At 47.4% G+C, this 16,107-nt stretch overlaps 1 protein-coding gene across 1 annotated transcript in view; it reads right to left on the bottom strand.

The window, feature by feature from the left end:
- wdr95 (WD40 repeat domain 95) overlaps positions 1 to 16,107 on the bottom strand; it is a 255,032-nt gene that overhangs the window by 217,741 nt on the left and 21,184 nt on the right. The window lies entirely within an intron of this gene.

The following is a 16,107-nucleotide window of genomic DNA, read 5'->3' as shown; positions in this document are numbered from 1 at the left end:
ACAACAAGGTCCTGCAACCTACAAATGCTGTCTGATTAAATCTCTTCTTTCCTGATTGACCTGCAGCTGAAAGTAAGCAAGCCGACATTGTTCACGCCAGACTTCATTAGCGGGGTTCCCACCAGGCGTGTTTAGCGTGGGAAAAGGCTGAAAATAGCAAGGGCCCCTTAAAATGGCATTAAAGATGCCAACTATTGGTGATTAGGCTCCCGACGACCAGTCCCGCCAGCTGCGGGCGGGACTGATTCGGGTTGGATTGAAACGCCGGGGTGAAAGTCGGACGGGGCAGGGAATCAGGCGGGAGGGTGGGTCGCGACCCCCTATTTTTGCAATTTTCCCCCCCCCACACGCCTGAAACCCCGCCTGACGGCTCCAGGAAAATCGACCCCAATGGTTCTGAACAGTATGTTTCAGCCATAGACAGTGGCCAGGGAGTGGGATGGAGTCAATGGCCAGGGGACGGGGTTTGTGGCAGGGACTGAAGACATTGGCTAAGGTCTTCCCAATATTTAATTGGAGGAAATTTCTGCTCATCCATTATTGGATGTCGGACAAGTGGCGTGACAAGTTTAGGCAGGGGAGAGGTCGAGAGAGGTGGTGGTGAGGTAGAGCTGGGTGTTGTCAGCTAACATGTGGAATCTGATGTGTTTTTGGATGATGTCGCTGAGGGGCAGCTTGTATATGAGAAATAGGAGGGGGCTAAGGATAGATCCTTGGGGGAATCAAGTGGTAATGGTGCAGGAGCGGGAAGAGAAGACATTGCAGGTCATTCTCTGGCTACGACTGGATAGGAATGGAACCAGGCGAGAGCGGTCCCACCCAGCTGGACAACGGAGGGGAAACTTTGGAGGAGGATGGTGTGGTCAACCATTTCAAAGGCTGCAGACAGGTTGAGAAGGATAAGGAGAGATAGCTTACTACGGTCACAGTCACATGGGATGTCAGACTAGGAAGGACCCATGTCTGATCTCTGGTCTCTGCTAAGTTAGATTTTCTCAGCAGTACAGCTGTTTCAATTGTCTCTAACATCCCTGGATAGGAAGGGCAAAATATTGGGCCATGGCTCAGGCTCCTAAACATTGTTCAATGCCCCATACTGCAAAGTGCACGTGTCAACATGGGGCGAGGGAAGAGAACAGTGCACTGGTCACTATTGCCTAGAAACTGCTGTTGATGCACCATTCATGGACAAACAGTGGGTTACTAAAACTTCCTGGAAGAATTTACTCCTGTTTATTTACCTGCAATATTGCTGTTGGCAAAACTGGGAATTATGTCCCATACTGAAACGGGAGCAATATTACATCCCCTAAGTCAAAGGTTCCCAAACTGGTGTGTGCGATGAGGTTATCAGAGGGCCACGAGGAGAATGGGCTTGCCTAAATTAACAAGTACGAGAGCCACCGATACAGCCTCGAGGGGGTGCATTATGGGGTGATCTCAGTATGTTTGGATGCCCGCTGATTTCTAGACGTTGGACCTATCAGAGCTGCCTGTCGTCTCTGTAAGGAACAAAAAAACGTTTGTTTTTGAAGAGCACTTGCATGAGTGAAACCTCGGTGTATAATGCTGCTTTTATTCCCCTACATTTAGATAAGATTGTATGGTGGAACCAAAATACAATTTTACTCGATAGGATGGCTGCTGTCTGCAGACGGAAGGTTCAGCTCGCTGTCAGCTGTGTAACATCTGCATATTGATTTATCATTGGCCCGCAGGCATCTGTAAGGAATACCTATTATATTCACATGTGATCACATGCTGAGTTGTCATTGGCCTGCAGGCATCTGTAAGGACTACTATTGTTTTGGAAGACCCAGGGTCCTGACTCCATCTTGTCCACACGGTGCTGTATGATTGAGATCACAGACCTGATGCTTCATAAAAGAGTTTAAACTGTAATACTCCGTTGTCCTGCAATTTATTATTTTTGTACAAAGTGTGCAAAACAAGACAGGCTGCACTCATAAAACAGCACGGCCTGTAGAGAGCTGATGACAGCAGAGAGCCAGGAAAATGCAGGTCTATAAATCTGATGTCAGGTTAAAGGCTGCTGATCCAGTAAAGTAAATGTAGGGGAGACAATCCTGCACACCAGAAGCAGCACCCAACACTGAAAGCATGATAGAGGGGGAGAGCAATACAGGGAAGTCACCACCCTCAAGACAAGAAGAATGGCAGTCATCTAAAAGCACCTATGTGTCTGGCTTATTTCAAGGATCATTGAATTATCACATGCTGAAACAGAACACCCCTCAACCCAAACCACCGAGCATTGTTTCCCACCATTTTGGATGATGGTACAAATTTTCCCTGGGATGGCAAAGTCCCGCCTCCTGTGCTTCATGTTACCATGTGTACAATATGAGCTTGCCATATCGAGATTGCTGTTTTGACTTCATAGCTCTTCCCCATTTGTGGAGAGGCAGGGAACTAGTCTGAATGGCTCAGCTGCAAATAGTCAGATTGTCTACTCTCAGAATGGCTTCTTTTATCTGAAAGATTGATTAGCAGTACTTTCCAACACGACTTGTACTGGAGCCATGTGATTGGAGGATGGCTGTTGATGCAGCGTGTTTTTGTGCCTTTTACTGAAGATTCCAGCTAAACACCTCAAATCATAACTGTTTACTGTGTACAAACACCACTCCAGGACAATGATGCTTTAACAGCCATCAGCAGTGAGCTTTTAAGAGAAAATCTCCAAAGGGCGACTCAACAAAAATCGTTCTGGAACCTCTGTTCTGTGCAAAAATACTGATTCTTCAAAAGAGAGGGAGTTTCAATTGACCTAGCCTCAACTGCTTTTTGAAGGCAAGCGTTCCAGATTTCCTCTACACTTGTGTGAAAAAGTGTTTCCTGACATCATCCCTGAACGGCCTAGCTCTAATTTTAAGGTCATGCCTCCTTGTTCTGGACTCCCCCACCAGAGAAAATAGTTTCCTCTCAAGGGTAGGGCTCGGTCAGATGTTAGACTTCAGACACAGATGACCTGAAATTGTCATGTACAATTGCTGGAAAGAACATTGGGCCGTATTTTCTGATCGGAGGCTTCCCGCGTGCGGAAGCCTCCAATCTGGAAAAAATCTACGCACTTACCTGAGGGCTCCCGAGGTGCGTATAGGTCCGATGCTGGGCCTCTCGAACTCCAAATGCGCAGGGCCCACGTATCCCAGAGGCGCATGCAGTTCGCAAGCGTCCCTGGGATCTCGTGGGCCATGGGGAGCCAATCAAAGAAAGGAATCTCCCTTCATACACTTGACAGATAGACCTGTCAAATATATGAATGAAGATCACCCCAAAAACACTTCAAAAAAGTAAATACATTTTTTTGAAAATCACATTTTCTAAATTAGTTGAAATTACAATAAATTAAATATTTTAAACAAAAGTGTAATTTTTTGAAAAAAAATTAGTTTTTTACACGGCTAAAAATAAACTTACCTTTTAAAAAATATTTTTAAATGATAAATAACTGAATGTTTTTTTTTAAACTTCTTTTCAACTCTTATCCTGGTAAAAACAAACCTTATGCCTGCTTTTACCAGGTGTAAGATTTCTAAGGGTTTTCTGCGGGCAGAGGTTCTCCAGAAAGCAGAACTATCCGCCCGCAGAGGCCCTTCTCCAGGGCAGGCACCCGATCTGTCAAGACCATTCTTGACAGATCAGAAATGGCGGTTTTCAGCGCATGCGCTGTGCATACCTGAAACCGGCATTTCCAATGTCCCTACGGGTGGGTACACAGCACGTACACACCCGTAGGGATCGGAATATCCGGCCCATTGGCTTTATTATTAACTAAAACCAGTTCGTAAATTTTGCTGATTTAGTCTGCTTCTTGGATACCTCTAGGCATTAAAACAGCTTTCTCCATTTTAATACAGTAACAGGCGTGTGATGCTGTAAGGAAGAAGAATGATCACACGCAATTCAAGATGGACTCTGTTTTTAAGGAACATTGACCGGAACAAAAAAATCATTAATTTCTAACAGTCATCCTTCAGTTAAGATAAAATAGTTTTGGAGAGAACTTCTATGAAAATTAATGAAAAAACTGCAAGACTTATTACTTGATTCATAAACTGGAGGGCAATCAGGTCAAGGTGACCTCAGGTGCTACAAAGCTGATGCTGAATTTGCAACTGTTTTCTTTCTAACCACTACCATAAAATATTCTGTTACTATTCATTTCAATATTGGTCATTTGTATGATCTTTATCTTAAGGTTTTCACTTCTGTTGCCAAACTATGGACCAATGCTGATCAAACAATAATTTTTCTTTGTGAATATGCCAGTGAGGTGTGCAGACTTCACAAATAAGGTCACTAGCCTTTTTGCCAGAAGGTACTTCGTGCACCTTTTAAAAAAAAATTCTGCCTTTCCAACATCCCCCTCCCCCAGCTTCTCCTGAAAGTGGACTCCTGCTGGGGTACCATTCCAAGAAGGCCAATATTCTTCACGTGTGAGACTAAACAGTGAATGTCAGCAAGCTGTTCTACCATGGGGAGAATCACAACAGAATGTGATCCTATCCTAATCCAACAGCCACATATATGCATTTTCCAGCTGACATCACTGGATAGTGATCAAAAACAGAAACCCTGGATGATTTTTACTTTCCCTACTGCTATCTCAGCCTAGAACAGCTAACTCAATATAGACTCGGGCCACGAAATTTGGCACCTTAGTGCCGACTGTGAAGGCCGGTTTCTGAAAAAAAATGGCAGCTGCCTCGCTTCTGCTGACTTCCGGTGCGGGCCGCGCTGGTCGCCATATTGGGAAGGATGATAGCGCGGCCGTTGCCTGCTTGCAGCAGAAGAATTCAAAAGAGGCAGATCGTGACATCAACCAGCGTGTACCGCTGATTTGATGCATGGCCCATTATTTTGGCCGTTCAACTGTACATCCTCTCCAAAGCACGCACAGCTGAGCATGCATTCAGTTGCACGGCGGACCCCCCACCAGCGCTACTTAAAGGGACACATGCTGTTGTGTATGTACCTTTAAGAGAATAACTGGTCTCAGACTGCAGTACCGGCAGTGACCACCCCTGTAAAAAAGGCGCTAGTGAGCCTCTGTTGTTTTAGTTTCACTATTGACTTCCACCAGTAAAGACGTGTTTTGTTTAACTCCTGCTGTCCGTGTCTCAATCATTCACGGACATAATACTGGCGACGAGCAGATACGAACCTACCTACAGTCTCCACCACCTCCTGGGATCCATTCCTACAGCGAAGTGAGCAGAGGTCGAGGCCAGAAAGAAAAGAAAGAGGCAGTAGAAACGGGCGTCGACCGTGGGCATCCGCCCTGTGTTGCAGAGTTGAAGGTTGCTGGAGAAGCTGTCGGATGCGGGGCCTGGTTCCTGTCGATGGTGCTTCAGCTAATCGGGCTGGTGGCAGGTAGTGCACTGATCTTTCCTGGGCTGCGGCGGTCGTGAACTCGAGCGGGTGGTTTGCAACGGGGCCGAGCAGCGTTGTCGGGAAGGAGAGAGAGGGTGGAACACACAGGGCGCGGCCGGTGCTACGAAGCCGGGCTGCGTATAGACCCGCGAAGAGGGAGGAAAGAGTCCCACAGGGTTGTTCCACGATGGGAAAATAATTAAAAAAATATATTAAACGCGCAAGGAACCGTGGAAAGCAGCGCTAACAACAGCGGGGAAGAAGGCAAAGCGCGGGAGGTGCCATCTTAATCAGCGGGGAAGAAGGCAAAGTGCGGAAAGCGCCATTTTAGATTTGCAAGATGCCGAAGACTGGCTGTATCACTGCTTTTGATAATACAATAGAGGACTGGACCACGTATGTGGAAACAGTCGAGGTATATTTCGAGGCAAACGAAATAGCGGAGGAGAAAAAGGCATCGATATTGTTAAACGTAATGGGCGCTAGAACGTATGGCCTATTGCGGGGCTTGATTACTCCAGCCAAACCGAAGGCGAAGAGTTTTAACGAAATTGTTGCTGTCCCACAGGAACACCTAAACCCTGCACCGCTGTTGATAACAGAAAGATTTAAATTTCACAAGAGAACTCAGCACAAAGATGAGAGCAATGCTGAGTATCTTACGGAACTACGCAAGCTATCAAAGCACTGCCAATTCGGAGCAGGACTGGCAGATACCCTACGGGACAAATTTGTCTGTGGACTCCTGAGTGAAGGAACACAGAAGATGTTACTCTCAGAGAAAGAGCTGACGCTAGATAAGGCTTTCAGCATGGCAGTATCGTATGAAGCAGCAGCCAGGGGAGCTGCAGAAATTCAACAAAAACCACAGGAATACGGCACCCACGAAATGACACGGGGATTTGCAAAATGTTATCGCTGCGGCAGAACTAACCATGACCAGAAGGACTGCTGGTCCAAAGACAAAATATGCAGACAATGCGGGAAGATGGGACACATTGCACGAGTTTGCAGGTCTGGGAAGAAGACCAGCGACAACAAAAAGGCTACTAAGGAACTGTACAAGAAAGTACAAAAGATGACGGACAGTAGTTCCGAAGTCCAGATGAGCGATAGTGAATCCGGGAACAGGAGACTAAGCTGTCTCAAACTTCACAATGTAATCGCAAAAGAGGATCACCGAACCATTTGGGTCACCCTCACGATAGCAGGGTCCCAAGTTAAAATGGAATTGGATACAGGATCAGTGCTAACCGTCATGAATCGACGAGACTACGAGCGGCTATTTTCACACATACCCTTGAGAGAGACATCCATCATCTTGACGACGTATACGGGGCAAAAAGTATACCCCAGAGGAAAAATAAGGGTGCCTGTCGAATACAACGGCAAGAAAATATGGAAATTGTATCTCTACATACTGCCAAATGGTGGACCACCATTATTGGGACGGGAATGGATCAGGAAGATAAACGTAGATTGGCACTCCATTCATGCAATGATGGTGGACGGTAAAAAAGATGAAGACGTCACTCCTGGACGATTGTCAACAATCTTAGCTAACGCCAAAGAGGTATTTCAACAAGAACTGGGCACGCTTAAAGGCGTAACCGCCTCGATAAAAATAGAAGAGAATGCAGTTCCCAAGTTTTTCAAAGCAAGACTGGTACCATATGCAATTCGCCCAGCCGTCGAGGCAGAGCTGGAGAATCTGGAGAAGGCGGGCGTGTTGTCTAAGGTCGACTGGAGTGAGTGGGCGACACCCATCATTCCTGTCATGAAGAAAACGTTAAGCAATAAGTCCGGGGAGCCAAGGAAGATTCGCATCTGTGGGGATTTCAAGGTGACGGTGAACCCAGTCCTTCACACAGTACAATATCCTCTTCCAAGAATAGAAGACATCTTCGCCTCACTGTCTGGAGGGAAGCGTTTTACAAAAATTGACCTAGCACAAGCATATTTGCAGATGGAGGTTGAAGAGTCCTCTAGGAAGTATCTCACGATAAACACTCACAAAGGTTTTTACCAGTATCATCGATTGGTATTCGGAGTAGCATCGGCTCCGGCGATATGGCAAAGAGCGATGAAACAAGCCCTGCAAGGGATTCCGGGGACTCCGTGTTACTTGGATGACATCCTTGTGACAGGTGAAGATGACAGTGAACACCTTAACAACCTAGAACAGGTGCTCATTAGACTACGGGAACATGGGCTGCGAGCCAACCGCCCCAAGTGTGAATTTTTTAAGAAACAGATATCGTATTGTGGCCACGTGATTGATGAAGCGGGGTTACATAAGTCCCCTGACAAAATTGAAGCGGTTGTTAAGGCCCCATCGCCTGAAAATGTGTCGCAACTGAGGTCATTCCTCGGATTGGTGAATTACTATCATAAGTTTTTGCCGAATTTGTCGACAATTCTGCACCCACTGAACGCCCTGCTACGAACGGGGGTAGCATGGAAATGGAGCGATGATTGTAAGCGTGCTTTTCAGAAGAGTAAGGACTTAATCACTTCAAGGGAAGTATTGGCTCACTACAACTCAGCACTGCCGATCAGACTGGCTTGTGATGCGTCTCCCTACGGCATTGGGGCGGTACTGTCACATAAATTCCTTGATGGTTTAGAGAGGCCGATAGCTTTTGCGTCACGCTCGTTAACTTCTGCCGAGCGTAACTACGCCCAGATTGACAGAGAGGCCCTCAGCCTAGTGTGGGGGGTGAAGAAGTTCAATCACTGCCTGCACGGTCAAAAATTTACTCTACTAACCGATCATCAACCTCTTGTCTCCATTTTCAACCCTCAGAAGGGCGTACCGATAATGACAGCACAACGGCTGCAGAGATGGTCCCTTTTCCTAGGGGCACACCAATATGACGTCGAGTACAAAGGAACTAAACAGCATGGAAATGCTGATGGATTGTCACGCCTACCGTTGCTGACGGTGGAAGAAGAAGACCTTGCAGTGGATCCAATGGAGTTATTCCACTCGACCATAGTCGAATGTCTCCCTGTGACGAATGCAAACATAGAAAAGGAAACATGGAATGACCCGACACTATCACGGGTCTATGATTTAACGGTGAAGGGATGGCCAGCACATGGCGAACGACTGCTGCCAGCATTCTCGCCGAGAAGAGAACAGCTGTCAGTGTGCAGAGGAACCTTGATGTGTGGGTCCAGAGTAGTAATTCCACCTAAGTTGACGGATAGAGTGCTCAATGAGCTTCATGAGGGTCATCTGGGTGGGGTAAAAATGAAGAACTTAGCCAGAGCATTTGTGTGGTGGCCGGGAATCGATAGAGAAATCGAAGAGATGACCAAGAGCTGTGCAGGATGCCAGAAGGTCCAAAACGCCCCACCACAAGCTCCTCTGCATCCATGGGAGTGGCCCTCATCTCCATGGCAAAGGGTGCTCATTGATTTTGCTGGTCCCTTCATGGACTCGATGTTTTTAATTGTGGTGGATGCACATTCAAAGTGGCCAGAGGTAATAAAAATGTCCTCAACCACCACGGAAAAAACTATCACAGTTTTACGAACCATATTCGCCAGGAATGGGCTGCCTGAACAGATTTGCTCTGACAATGGACCACAGTTTGTGTCTGAAGAGTTCCGGAGGTTCTTAAAGAACAATGGTGTTAAGCATTACACATCTGCCCCATATCATCCAGCCACTAATGGATTGGCCGAGAGGTTTGTCCAAACATTCAAGAAGGCTATCAAGGCAATGTGTAATGAAGATATACCCCTACAACACAAGGTGGACAACTTCTTGTTTGCCTACCGGAATGCGACACATGCGGTTACCAACCAAACTCCAGCCATGATGTTCTTCAATCGAAGACTACGATGTCGCTTGGATTTGGTTAAGCCAAACGTCCGAAGAGATGTGGAGAACAGGCAGTTTCAGAATATGAATGAAAGGCCGACCAGGAGTTTTAAGATAGGTCAACCAGTTTTGGCCCGGGACTATCGCACTGAGAAATGTCAGCCAGGAACGATTTGTACACGACAAGGACCTCTCATGTATACCATGGACGTTGGGGAGAGCATTGTAAGACGCCATGCTGACCAGATTCTAGAGTCACTGGAAAACGTCAACTCCACACCACGATCTGATACACCTGGTAATGAAATCGACGTTCCAATTGCAGCTAGCGCAGAACCGGTAATATTGGAAGCAGATGAACCAAACAACGACATTGATCCCGACTCAACATTGCCAGAAGAACCTGATACCCCAAAGAGGCGTTATCCAGACAGAATCAGGCAGCCTCCTCAAAGACTGAACTTATAATTGCTTAAACTTAACCAATGTATCTTGCAACAGTAATTGTGATTGTAATTAGTTATCATTTAGTTGTTAAATGAATGTTATGTACTGTTTATCTAAAAGGGGAGGAATTGTTGTGTATGTACCTTTAAGAGAATAACTGGTCTCAGACTGCAGTACCGGCAGTGACCACCCCTGTATAAAAGGCGCTAGTGAGCCTCTGTTGTTTTAGTTTCACTATTGACTTCCACCAGTAAAGACGTGTTTTGTTTAACTCCTGCTGTCCGTGTCTCAATCATTCACGGACATAATACATGCAACTTTGAGGTAAGTTGCCTCTTGCTTTTGTACTGGTTCCTGTAGTTTATTTGAGTAGTGGCTTGGTGTAAGACATTAAAAAAATTGAGAAAGTGTGCAGGGAGTGCTGCTGGATGTTAGCAAGGCATTGGCTCTTAATGGAAGACCTCTGAGGACATAAGTTGCTCCCAGTCCTGGGGGCTTTAGTTGCAGTCCCCCTTGGGCTGTAGCATGACATGGAGATGGACCAGAGGCAGCAAAGAAGACAACCTGTTCGCAGAGGGAAGAGGAGGAGGAGGGTGTCAGCCGGAGGCCTTACCCACCTAGGGTCTTCAGGGAGCACTTCTCCTACCAGCACCTAAGTCAGGAGCCGCGTGTTCGTCGACTCCACTTCACCAAGAAGGTGGTCACAGAACTCTGCCACCTCCTGCAACCAGACCTGGAGCCTCAGAGCAGGGCGATGATGGGTCTGCCAGTAGTCCTCAAGGTGACCGTGGCCCTCAATTTCTTTGCCAGCAGATCCTTCCAGGCTGGAACAGGTGACATAGCTAACATCTCGCAGTTCGCCGTCCATCGCTGCATCCGGGAGGTCACAGAGGCTCTGTACTCTAGGACAAGGGACTTCATTGTCTTCTCTCTAAACAGAGAGAAGCAGGAGGAGCACGCATGTGGCTTTGCCGGGATATCGGGCTTCCCCGTGGTGTAGGCCATCATTGACTGCACACACATGGCTTTGCGGGCACCGCATCTCAATGCTAAGATGTATCACAACCGCAAAGGCTACCACTCACTTAATGTGCAGTTGGTGTGCGACCACGCCCATCACATCATGCTGGTGAATGCCCGCTATCCTGGCAGCAGTCATAATGGGCCAGTAATTCCGGTCCCAACGCGTGAGTACGGACGGGGTACTCACGCGTGGGCCCGTTGGAAGTGCCGGATTTCAGCATGCACAGCGCATGCGCGGGAAACCGGCATTTCCTCCAAGGGGTTCAGAGGTCCAATGCGTGCACGCAGGACTCTGCGCATACGCGTTGAACTTCCTTCTTTTTGACAGTATTGCCCGTGTGTAAGGGCCTGAAGTTTTTAGACATAAAAAGGAGGCGTAAGGACTTGATTCTTTAAGGTAAGTGGCCTATTATTTAAAATTATAACATTTTTTCCACAGCTTTATTGTTTTTAAGGACTTTACAGTAAGGTAAGTTTATTTTTAGACTCGATTTCTTAAAAAATTATTTTTTTCAAAAATTTGATTAATTGTTTAAAATAGTTTTTTAAAGTTATTTATAGTTTATTTAATTATTGGGATGTTTCTTAAATTTTATTTAAAGTTAAACTAGTCTTTTGGGCACCCGTACTTTTCATGAGTTTGACAGTTCTTACTATCAAACTCATGAATGAAGTTTCCCCTCCCCTGATTGGCTGCACAGTGCTCACCTGATCCCAGCCGGCACATCGCACTAACTACGCCGCTGGATCAGGCAAGCACAGCGCGCCGACAGCTGAACTGGGCCAGTGACAGGAATTCCAAGCAGGCCCAGGCTTCAGATGTCGGCGCGCCGGGTGAGTGCACATCGGGGGCTTGCACGCGCGGCAAGCCCCCGAACCTAATTTCTGGGCCATTGCCTTCATCCTGCACCAGACCCTTGTGCCAGGAACAATGATCACTCCCCTCTGCAACCCCACCACTTGTGGCCAGCAATCATACAGTGAGAGCCATGCTGCCATGAGGTATGTCATCGAGCAGACAGTTGGGGTGCTAAAGCAATGATTCCGCTGTCTTGACCACTCGGGAGGAGCAATCCAGTACTCGCCGGTGTGGGTGTCCCATTTTGTTGTGGTCTGCTGCATCCTCCACAACTTGGCCATCATGAGGACGCAGCCCTTGCTGCCATGGGTTCTGCCACCACCTCAGGAGGAGGAGGAAGAGGAGGAGGCAGCGGAAGAAAGACGGAGGCAGCCAGCCAATCCACGTTTAGGACGGGCTGTCTGTGAGTGCATCATCAGACTCTGGTTCCCCTGACTTAAAACCCAGCTCCCCCTTGCTGAACACTTCCCCACCTTACCATCCCTCTGTCACAGACCATCACAATGCCCTCTTGGCCACAATCCTGAAATGAAAGCCAAACAAAACAAACATTCCAAACAAAATTTATCAATCAAATGGTACATATCAAAGTCAACTAATCACACATGTGCATTCCCTTAGTGCCTGTCTTGCATGTTGCTTTGTCTGTTCTACGAAGTGCTACCCCAGTGGCTGCAGCATGGCTGGTGGAAGGCTGCTGACTTTCAGTGGGAATGATTGCAGATGGCCTTGCAGGATGACCTCGAGCAGCTCTGGGCCTAGAAGGCCCGGCAGCGGACTGCACCACCTAGGCATGGGTGGCAGCATTCTGAGCTGGCTGGCTGACAGGTAACAGCAAGGGCACTGGCGGTGTGGCAGTGGTGGGAGGACGAATGCTGTCATCCTGAGAGAGGACAGCAGGTTCATGCTCCATGGAGTCACTGCCACTCCCCCGGGGCAGTGCCTCAGCAATCCTAGTCATCTTGGAGAATAGCTTGCTGGACTGCTGTGAAACCCTGCAAGCCCCTTTCAATACTGGTAAATCCAGCCATGATGGCAGCAGTCTGTGTTTGCGTGGCAGCAAGCTGAGCCTCCTTGAGAGCAGTCCGAGCTTGCATGGCACAAGTCTGAGCTTCCACTGCAGCACTAAGGCACTGGGTGGCTTCCGCTTGTGCTGCAATGGAAGCTGAGACATCAGCCATCGCACGCTGCATCCTGATTGGCTCCACAAGTGCACTAATGGAGTAGCCCATCACTTCCGTCCTGGAAATCATGGGCTCCAAGCTCTGTGTAAAGGTCTTTGCAAAGTTGGTGCAGGACTCTTCCATGCTCCTCGACAATGACAACAGGCTTTCTAGCAGGCCTGCCAATGCACCAAGCAGTTCATTGTGCATGCCCATCAGCGATCTTCTGTAGGCCACCCCATCAAAATCCTCACCTGAGTCCTGTGCACCAGAACTTGTGTGTGAGCTCACCATCTGGGGAGCTGGCCTTTCCCCCTGGTCTGGCTGTAGCCCACTCGTGCCCGGTGACTCACCACGTGCGGATCCCGCCTCTAAAATCCGTGCAGTGTCAGTATCTGAGCTGGTGCCTGCGAGTGTCAGATTGAGTGACAGTGTCTCTTCGTCTTCAACAATTTCCTCTTCCACCACTGGCTGGACAGCTTGGAGGTCTTGGGTATCTGAAAGGAGAAAGGCACGTGGGTAGGGTTGCGATGAGGGAAAGGGGGAAAGCAAGATGTACATGCTTATTCCATTAGCAGTTTGCAAGTGAGAAGAGATTGTGGAATGAGGGGGAACTTGAATGTGAGAAGGAGGATTATGTACGAGCTTACCGTCATCTTGAATGTTTCAACGTAGCCGCTCATCAGTGACGGCCCCTCTAATTATCTGCAGCACTGTCTCCTCCATGGGGATGAGGACATGTCACCGTGCCTGTCCCCCGCTGGTTCGCTGCTACTCTCTCCTATTATGTGCCACCTTGGCCTGCAAGAGAAAGAAAAGTGTCAGTGAGTGTGGTGCAATGTGTTTGGGTGATGTGCCTGTCATGGTTGAATAGCTGACAGTGTGTGCATGGTGTGAGATGTGGGTGTAAGGCTTGCAGCAGTGATAAATGAGTATTTCTCTCTTTATAAACTTTAACTCTGTGGTTTATAGTTTCTAAAATCTCTGTGGTGTAGCGGGGACTGCTTATAAACCAGGGCCCTTAAATATACTATTTAACGGTAGTGTAATTGGCGGGATTGATTTGATTTAATTTAATTGCAATTAATTAAAGGGTAAGTCATGGCAGGAGAGCCCGGCCCTGTTGTATGCTCCTCCTGCACTATGTGGGAACTCAGGGACACTTCCTGTGTCCCTGACAACCATGTGTGCAGGAAGTGTGTCCAGCTGCAGCTACTGGCAGACCACATTGCGGCGCTGGAGCTGCGATTGGATTCATACTGGACCATTCGCGAGGCTGAGGAGGTCGTGAATAGCACGTTTGATCAGTTGGTCACACCGCAGGCAAAGGTTGGACAGGCAGAAAGGGAATGGGTGACCAACAGACAGAGTACCAGGCAGAGGCAGGTAGTGCAGGGGTCCCCTGTGGACACCCCCTCTCAAACAGATACACCACTTTGAGTACTGTTGGGGGGGATGGCTTACCAGAGGAAGGCAGCAGCAGCCAACTTCCTGGCACCAGGGGTGGCTCTGCTGCACAGGATGGGAGGAAAAAGAGGGATAGAGCTATAGTAATAGGGGATTCTATTGTAAGGGGAATAGATAGGTGTTTCTGTGGCTGCAAACGAGACTCCAGGATGGTGTGTTGCCTCCCTGGTGCAAGGGTCAAGGATGTCTCAGAGCAGCTGCAGAACATCTTGGAAGGGGAGGGAGAACAGCCAGCTGTCGTGGTACATATAGGTACCAACGATATAGGTAAAAAGCAGGATGAGGTCCTAAAAGCGGAATATAGGGAGTTAGGAGGTAAATTAAAAAAATAGGACCTCAAAGGTAGTAATCTCAGGATTGCTACCAGTGCCACGTGCTAGTCAGAGTAGAAATAGAAGGATATTTCGGATGAATACGTGGCTAGAGGAATGGTGCAAGGGGGAGGGATTCAAATTCCTGGGACATTGGAACCGGTTCTGGGGGAGGTGGGACCAGTTCAAACCGGACGGTTTGCAACTGGGCAGGGCCGGGACCGATGTCCTAGGGGGAGTGTTTGCTAGTGCTCTGGGGGAGGGTTTAAACTAAAATGGCAGGGGGTTGGGAACCTGAGCAAGGGGGCAGAGGAAAGGGAAACAAGGATAAAAGCAAAAGATAGGAAGGAGAAAAACAAAAGTGGCAGTCAGAGAAATCAACGGTTTAAATCAAACATGGCCACAGTAAATAATAATTTTAATAGGTGTAAGAGCGTTAAAAAAACAAGCCTGAAGGCTTTGTGTCTTAATGCGAGGAGCATTCATAATAAGGTGGATGAATTGGCTGCGCAAATAGAGGTAAACGAATATGATTTGATTGGGATTACGGAAACAAGGCTCCAGGGTGGCCAAGGTTGGGAACTCAATATCCAGGGGTATTCAATATTCAGGAAAGGTAGGCAAAAAGGAAAGGGAGGTGGGGTAGCATTGCTGGTTAAAGAAGGGATTAACACAATTGTAAGGAAGGATATTAGCTCTGATGTGTGGAATCTGTATGGGTACAACTGAGAAATGCCAAGGGGCAGAAAACGTTAGTGGGAGTGGTATATAGACCTCCAAACAGTAATGCAGAGGTTGGGGATGGCATTAAAAGGGAAATTAGAGAAGCATGCAATAAAGGCACAGTAGTCATCATGGGTGACTTTAATCTACATATAGATTGGGCTAACCAAATTAGTAACAATACTGTGGAGGAGGAATTCCTGGAGTGTTTAGGGGATGGTTTCCTGGACCAATATGTCGAGGAACCAACCAGAGATCAGGCCATCTTAGACTGGGTATTATGTAACGAGAAAGAATTAATTAGCAATCTTGTTGTACGAAGCCCCTTGGATCGGAGCGATCATAATATGATCGAATTCTTCATTAAGATGGAGAATGAAGTAGTCGAATCAGAGACTAGGGTCCTAAATTTAAATAAAGGAAACTACGATGGTCTGATGTGCGAGTTGGGTAGGATTGATTGGGGAATGTCACTCAAAGGGTTGACGGTGGATAGGCAATGGCAAACATTCAAAGACCGAATGGATGAACTACAGAATTTGTTCATCCCAGTTTGGCATAAAAATAAAACAAAAAAGGTGACTCAACCGTGGTTAACAAGGGAAATTAGGGATAGCATAAGATCCAAGGAGAGGACATATAAGTTGGCCAGAAAAAGCAGTAAACCTGAGGATTGGGAGCAGTTCAGGATTCAACAAAGGAGGACAAAGGGATTAATTAAGAAAGGGAAAATAGAATATGTGAGTAAGCTTGCAGGGAGCATAAAAACTGACTGTAAAAGCTTTTATAGATATGTGAAGAGAAAAAGATTGGTGAAGTCAAGCGTAGGTCGCTTGCAGTCAGAATCAGGGGAATTTATAATGGGGAACAAAGAAATGGCAG

The sequence above is a fragment of the Somniosus microcephalus genome, chromosome 10 (assembly GCF_052327205.1).
Source record: "Somniosus microcephalus isolate GS21.2 chromosome 10, FLI_Smic_1.0, whole genome shotgun sequence".
Classification (NCBI taxonomy): Eukaryota; Metazoa; Chordata; class Chondrichthyes; order Squaliformes; family Somniosidae; genus Somniosus; species Somniosus microcephalus.
This window is presented reverse-complemented; position numbering and strand designations above follow the sequence as displayed.